Genomic DNA, 8,184 nt, shown 5'->3' with positions numbered 1-8,184 from the left:
GCAAACCAAATATCTCCTACTCGTAGGGTCCAAACAATCTCTCCCCCTATAGAATTGTTGGAAGATGGGCTCAAGCCCACAAGCTCAAGACAAGAAGCCCACAGTCAAAGGAGTGGCATATGTGTAAAATATGGTACTTTCCATAAAGATGGCATAGAAGTGTAAATATGTGTTTGTTATGCACGCAGTAACATTATTATTTTAGTGTTTTCTTTAATTTACTTTATTTTATTTCAGTTTTAGGTCATAGGGGTATTTTTGGAATTATTTATTAATAGGGACATTCTTGGAATATTTTATTCATAGGGATATTTTTGTAATATTTTATTAAACCCTAACAGGGTGAACCCTATTTAAGGGGTAAGAGTAATGAGAAAATAAAGCATTGAAGTATTAAGAATTAGGTTAATTTTAGCGTAAAGAGGCTTAAAGTTCTCCTCAACGAGCTCTAGGGTTTTCAAGCTTCCCTTAGGCTTGATCTTCATTTTTCGTCTTCCCCATGTCTTCCTACTACCCCTACGGTAATGCCTAGAAGACCCGTAACCCGTGGCAGACCCCAGATCCTCCCAAAGAATCCACGTGTCAGATCTGGGACTATAATAACTGGTATCAGAGCGGGAACACAATGGGTTATTCTCTATCCCAAAAAGAAATTATTATTCTGGACGAGGTAAGTGATTCAATGGAAAAGGCATGCAAAGAACTGGGAGAAATTCGAGCATGGTATGAATATTCCATTGAATGTTCAGCAAGGGAGCCACGTGCTCCCACAGAAAAGGTCAAACGACCTGAAATATCCGAGCAAGGCGTACACACACAAGGGAAAGCAGCAGATGTTGTCTCGTTAGAGAAATTAAAATTTTTTTTATGTTTACCAGTCGAAATCCCTGCGGAAGATTTGGGGAAATCGGTGACGGAGGGGAATGCTGCCAAAACCCCGTCGGTAAGGGTTGATTTGGGTTCAACCTCAAAAAATCACTCCTCTCGGCCAACAGAATGTCTTCCAAAACAGCAGGCAGAAAAATCCCGCTTTGCCTCTATCTCAGCGAATCAGTTCGTTCGACCCTCCACTATCTCAGAAAATATACAAGCAGCGAAGCCACCAAGGGCTGCTACTCATCACCGGAAATGGAGGAAGAGGCGCCGTCATAAACATGTCCGGTGGGATGTGACTTCCAGCCACAACCTCCCACTCACAATCCACTTCTCGACAGACCAGAGCATAACCAAGTTCCAAATTGAGGGGGGTAAGTGTCTCAGAATTTTTTTTTTTTTTTGAGGGGCTTTGTTTTTTTGTGGATGAGCACAGTACTTGTGCGAATGTGAGTTGTCCAATTGACACTGTGGGGTTTAAATTTCTGGATCCCGTGTATGCTGTTCGGCCACAAAATTTTTGTTGGAGGTTGTTTTCTTTCTATACGGCTGAGACCAGCAGCCTTGAGCCAGTTTCAATTTCTGTTGCAAGGAGGGATGCAAGACCTGTTTCATATTCTTTGCTGAAGGGAGATAGAATTCTATTGGGTAGTCAATTTGACAACGGGATGTTGACATTTTGTTTGTGGAGGAATTATATCCATTTTGCTGGGACGAATTATTTAGTTGTGGATATACATTACATCAGAGTGGCTGTTTTTGGTCATTGTTCCAGCAGTAACAGTCCCTTTAAAACTATTGTGTTAATTTTTTTGGATGAATTGTATGATGTTCGTCCACTGTTAGTCCACATTATTCAATCAGTGCCTGTTGGTGATAAACTTTTGTTGGGTATCCAGAGCAGGGTTGAGATAATTCTGTGGATGAATTATTTTTCTATTGATGGGACCAGCAGTAGTGAGTTTGTTCTGGAGTTTGTTCTGGATCTCCTTGACAATGTTTCGCTTAATTCTTGGCTGCATCAAATGCCTAGTATGGTGCTTAGAACAGACAATGAGATGTTCAAGAATGACATGCAAAACTTCACCACTTTGATAGTGGACATGGTGAAGCAGGAACAACTGTTCGTTTCATAAGGAGGTCCCATCATTCTCGCTCAGATTGAGAACAAATACAGAAACGTTCAGACATACTACAGAGAAACTGGGAAGAAGTATCTTCAGTGGTGTGCATCCATGGCTAACTCATTCGATATAAGCATCCCATGGATTATGTGCCAGCAAGCAGACGCTGTTGTGCCAATGATCAACACTTGCAATGGATGGTATTGTGACAACTTCACTCCGAAGATGTGGACTAAGAAGTGGACTGGCTGGTTCAAGGCTTGGGGAGAGCATGACCCACACAAGAGGGCGGCAGATGTCGCCTTCGTTATGGCAAGGTTCTTCCAGACTGGTGGAGTCTTCCAAAACTATTACATGGACCATGTTGGCACAAACTTTGGGTGAACAGCAGGAGGTCCATATATCTCCACATCCTATGACTATGGTGCACCCCTTGATGAATACAGTCACTTGAATCAGCCTATATGGAGTCACTTGAAGCAACTTCATGCAGTCATTCCTTCCAGGGAGAGAGTTCTCACTCACGGTGATAATGTAACCACTGACATGGGCAATGGAGTTGCTGCCACTGTGTCCACTGAAGAAGGTTCTTTTGTGGCTTTCTTGTGCAAGGTGAACACCACAACTGATGCCACCATCACTTTCCATGGAAACCAATATTTGGTACCTGCATGGTCTGTTAACATTTTTCCCGATTGCTCCGCAGAAGTATACAACACAGTAAAGGTAAGCACTCCGACTTCAGTAAAGGTCAAGCAGCCTAACATGGCAACGGATCAGCCTGAGCAATTCAGGTGGGTGTGGAGACCTGAACGTCTACCTGAGGTTCTTAAAGGCTGGGCTGGCCATGATTCTTTCACAGCCTCTCATCTCATTGACCAAATCACAGTCACCGGAGATGCCAGTGACTATTTGTGGTACATGACTCCTGTGCGGATTGATAAGAGCAATCCAATCTTCAACAACGAAGTGACACTGAGGGTGACGTCCAGTGGACATGTCTTGCATGCATTCTTCAATGGAAAAATTGTTGGCTCTCAGTATGGACTTACGTATGGAAAATACGACTTTGTTTTCAAGGCCTCAAATGTTAGTGCTGGGAATGGCATGTCGGGAGGTGAGCTTGGAAGAATTCCTGCACGGGCAAGGAAGGAGAAATGTCTGAAGGGTTCTTTTGAAAATGTCGTTGCAACTCCCATGGAAGTTTCTCCAGTAATAGCTGCAAAGAAGAGTAAGAGGGAAGCAGAGGCAGCACTTGAGAAACAGGTTACTGCCAAAAAGCATAAACGAGAAGTAGAGGCTGCAATTCAGGTGTAGAAGGGTAGCAAGAAAGGAAAACCTGTTTTTGAAGTTGTGCCTAAAACGAAGCAAGAGACAAGCAGATTAGAGGATAGTTCGTCTGAATCCAAAGAAGAGGAGGTTGTTGCTAAAGTTGTTGTTCTTTCAAAGAAACCATCCTCTGTTGTCTCCAAAAATGGATCTGCTGGAAACTTGAAGAACACAAAACCAGCTAGCAGCTCTGAATCTGAGAGTGATTCTGGTGATGATGAAGTCCTGCATCTAAGATTAGTAAGCCAGCAGCTAAGGCTACGGGGTCTGTTATTGTTTCCCGGTGCAGCAACTGGAGGGGGTCAGTGCTGCTGAGTCTACTCCTCCCATGGGGCTGGTCATGATGTTGTTGTTGCAATGCTGGCAATGGGTAGGAAGTACAACTTTGCCAATGGGGGCGGGGCCGCCTTGAGGGGCTCCTTCACACCAGTCTTGGAATGAGGGAGGGCAGCGTTGCTGTTGGGCGAGATGTAGCGACATTCGGCACGATTTCCAAAAAAAAAAAAAAACTTTCTCTAGGTGGATGCTCCAGTTTTTTGGTATCCATAGGGCAATCATAGCTATCGCGGATGCTACTACGGCACCTGTGAAGACGTCGACATACAAACACTACTTTCGAGCTTGAGGACAAGCTCGTCTTCCAAGGGGGGTGTAATGTTATGCACGCAATAACATTATTATTTTAGTGTTTTATTTAATTTACTTTATTTTATTTCAGTTTTAGGTCATAGGGGTATTTTTGGAATTATTTATTAATAGGGATATTCTTGGAATATTTTATTCAAAGGGATATTTTTGTAATATTTTATTAAACCCTAACAGGGTGAACCCTATTTAAGGGGTAAGAGTAATGAGAAAAGTAAGCATTGAAATATTAAGAATTAGGTTAATTTTAGCGTAAAGAAGCTTAGAGTTCTCTTGAATGAGCTCTAGGGTTTTCAAGCTTCCCTTAGGCTTGATCTCCATTTTTGTCTTCCCCATGTCTTCCTACTACCCCTACGGTAATGCCTGGAAGACCCGTAACCCGTGGCAGACCCCAGATCCTCCCAACGAATCCACGTGTCAAATCCGGGACCATAATAGTGTTCCTTTTATGTTTTTTGTTTTATCAAGTTGTAGCCCTAAGGGTATTGTAAAACTATAAATAAAGGCATTGGCTAAGAGGTAAGGCATTGAAGCACTCTCCTCTCTTTCCACAAATTCGTCCAGCCCTCATTTTTCTTTTTGACACAACCCTCTTCTCCCTTAATCCAAACTCTCTTCTTCCACATTCTTCTTCTTCTCTTCTCCTTCTCTCTTCTTCTTCTTCTTCTTTCTTGTTGAACTAAAGTTCCTTTCATGAGATCCTAAATTCCACATGGTATCAGAGCAAGGAGTTTAGGATCTCTTCATGGAGTTATTATGAAATCTGTTCAAGAAGTTGTAAAAGGAGTTCAGTCATAAAGAGATAAGTTCATCATCTTCTTATTTACGTTTTTTTTTGTTTCCTTTTCTTATTTACATACTCCTTTTTACTGTTTTTCTTTACTTATTGAATTTTGAGTCACATCAAGTCAAGATAAATCTTTATATGTTGTAAAGATTTATTTCTATGACTAAATTGATGTTATAATCTTGACTCCTTTGTAAATCAATTACAAGAGTGATCAAGATCATTTGCTGTTTGCATCTTATTAAGATTGATGGGTGAAATTCAATTACCTTTATGAAATTTGGATCCATCTCATTTGAGGTAGAATTCTAGCATATGTTGTTGTATCTTCTCCTACTTAAGGTTGCTCATGGGTTTGTGTTATGTTGTGGGATGCCCATTATATGTTTGATGAAATGCCAACAGCCATTTACCCTTTGTAGTTCTATTTTTTTTTTAACTTCAACAATTAAATTTTTTCTTACGTTGAAGTCTCCCATGAGCTGAAGATAAATCTCTTCCAAGTGTCTTGGTCTATTGTTAAATCTTCTCTAAGTTTTTGTCTATTGCTCGTTTGTTTTGGAGTTTGGATTAAGGTCTAATCGATTGCATCTACTTTTTTCTCTTTGTTCTTATGAATACAAGAGAAGTTGAGTGATGGCTGGATGTTATTATCACTTTCTAAAGGCACAAATTTGTTGATAATTTGGTGCTTGGCCGTGTGAAAGAAATTGGTTCTTGTTCTCTTTTGTTGGTGATTGATTTGGTCTACGGGTTCTTCAAATTACATAGAGTAATTGTTCTTTCAAGAAGGCCTTTTCCCATGACCTCCATATTTTACTTGCCTCATTATGGAGATTGGATACAATAGTAATAAGAGTGATATACTCCGTATTACTACAATTCCACTTAGAGGTCTCTCCAATTACATGAGCTGGTCACAATCAGTTCGGAGGGTTCATATTACTCGTGACCTCTTGAGCCACGTTGTTAACTTTCCTCCTCCGATTGATGAAGAAGATGTGTCCTACCACAAGTGGGTTAAAGATGATAACATGGTGATAAGTTGGCTCATTAATAGCATGGAAGAGCAGGTGGCCAACAATGTGGTTCACTTGAAAACCGCCAAGAACATATGGGACACTTGTGCCAAGCTTTACTCAAGCACTGCTTCATTACAAAAAATATATGACATCTTACTAAACATGCTGCATACGAAACATGGAGATAATATTCACGATTTTTTGGCACGGTTTCGTGGTCTTCTTCAAGAATAGAAACTAGCTCAGCCATATTACACTGATATTGTCGTTCAAGAACAAAAAAGAGAAGCTTTGGCAGCAACCATTTGCTTATCGAATATTAAACCATACCTTGAGGTGGCCAAAACTCAACTTCTAAGTTCTTTTGCTCTCACATCCTTTGATGATATTAGTGCTACATTACTTAGGATACGAGATCCATCCCCTCCTTCTCCTATTGATGCTCCATCGGCGATGTTCTCTAGCAATCGGGGAACATCTTCCTCATCCCGAGGACGGGGCAGAAATATGAGAGGGGTTTGAGGCCGTCAGAACCACCTTGTGGCATCATGCTGGAAACTTCATGGCAAGCCTGATTGGGCCACAGCTAACCCAGTCTTAGTTAACGTTGAGAAAAATGAAGATAAGGCTAAATCATCATCCAGAAATGTGACTCTTACGACTGAGGACTATGCTGCATTTCAGAAAATGAAGTCCTTCATGGAATCATCTATTCCCTCATCATCTACTGCTGCCACTACTATTGCCTCAGGTATGCTTTCTTCCTCTTCCTCTTGGATCATCGACTCCGGGGCCTCCGAACATCTATCAGGTAACAAACATTTGTTGCAGTTCTTATCTCCTTGTTATCCTCATAAATTCGTTACTATTGCAAATGGTACCCCAACCAAGGTCCCTCCTCTCTTACTTCATCTATTCCCCTTCAAGATGTTTTGTTTGTTCCTCAATTTCCTTTAAATTTGCTCTCAGTTAGCCAATTGGGCAAACAATTAAATTGCTCTTTCACCTTCTCACCGTCTTCTTGTGTCTTTTAGGATCTCACTACGAAGCGGGTGATTGGTGGCAGCCATGAAAAGGGGGGTTTGTACTACTTCACTCTTCCACCATTAGCTGGATTATCTTCAACTACATCTGAGCCCCAACTTTGGCACAACCGACTTGGTCATCCGTCTACCCCTTCACTTCGTTCTTTGGTTCCATCTTTAAAAGGACTTTCTAATATCAGTTGTGAGGTTTGTTAATTAAGTAAACATGTCAGGAGTAATTATTCTCCTTATCTTACAACTAGAAGTACTGCTCCATTTGAGCTAATACATTCTGATGTATGGGGCCCTTTATGTGTCTCAAATATTTCCCAAGTTAAATATTTTGTCATTTTTGTTGATGATTTTACTCGAGTGACTTGGTTATATCTATTTAAAGAGTGTTCCAAAATTCTTCCTTTGTTTAAAAATTTTCATTTTATGGTCTTGACACAATTTGGGAAGAAAATTCAAACCCTTAGATCTGATAATGCTAAGGAATACATGTCTCATGACTTCAAATCATTTTGTGGGAGTAATGGGCTTATTCATCAAACATCATGTGCCTATACTCCTCAACAAAATGGTGTTGCTGAAAGGAAGAATCGTCATCTTCTTGAAGTTGCTCGGGGCCTTCTCTACTCCATGAAGACACCCTATTTCTATTGGCCTCATGCTATACTTACAGCATGCTTTCTCATTAATAAGTTACCTTCATCAGTCCTTTATCATAAAACTCCTTACTCTGTGTTATTTAATGGTGAAGATTCTTTTTCTCTTCCTTTGAAAGTGTTTGGATGTACGTGTTTTGTTGATGTTCCATCTCCACATAAAAATAAACTTGATCCTCGGTCTATGAAGAACATTTTTTTGGGATACTGTCACACCCAGAAAGGTTATGTCTGTTACAATCCTACCCTTCGAAGGATGTTTATCGCTTGTCTTCTGAGTGTTTTCAGTTTCTTGCGTCCCTTTCTTCTACTTCCGTTCCGCAGTCGTATCAGGAGGTCCTGAGACATCAAGGATGGAAAGCGGCTATGGATGAAGAAATGTACGCCTTATATGAAAACCAAACCTGGTACTTAACATCACTTCCGAAAGGTAAAAGACCGGTTGGTTGTCGATGGGTTTTTTCGGTGAAACATAATCCGGATGGATCGATTGCTCGTCTTAAAGCTTTACTGGTTGCTAAGGGCTATACACAGTGCTATGGGATAGATTATGAGGAGACCTTCTCTCCTGTTGCAAAATTGAATTCGGTACGCATCATGTTATCTATTGCTACTAACTCCTCATGGCCTGTCTATCAGTTGGATGTTAAAAATGCTTTTTTAAATGGTGATATCAGTGAGAAAATTTATATGGTTCAACCACCTGGTTAT

General features: G+C 40.7%; 1 pseudogene; it reads left to right on the top strand.

Moving 5' to 3' along the window:
• Nucleotides 1-625: 625 nt before the first annotated feature.
• On the top strand, nt 626-3,641 carry LOC137948070 (beta-galactosidase 14-like; annotated as a pseudogene).
• Nucleotides 3,642-8,184: the final 4,543 nt, after the last annotated feature.

The sequence above is a fragment of the Aristolochia californica genome, unplaced genomic scaffold (genome assembly GCF_029961685.1).
Source record: "Aristolochia californica isolate CCGP_79_NKW_82.1479 unplaced genomic scaffold, dmAriCali1.0.hap1 SCAF_1, whole genome shotgun sequence".
Lineage (NCBI taxonomy): Eukaryota > Viridiplantae > Streptophyta > Magnoliopsida > Piperales > Aristolochiaceae > Aristolochia > Aristolochia californica.
This window is presented reverse-complemented; position numbering and strand designations above follow the sequence as displayed.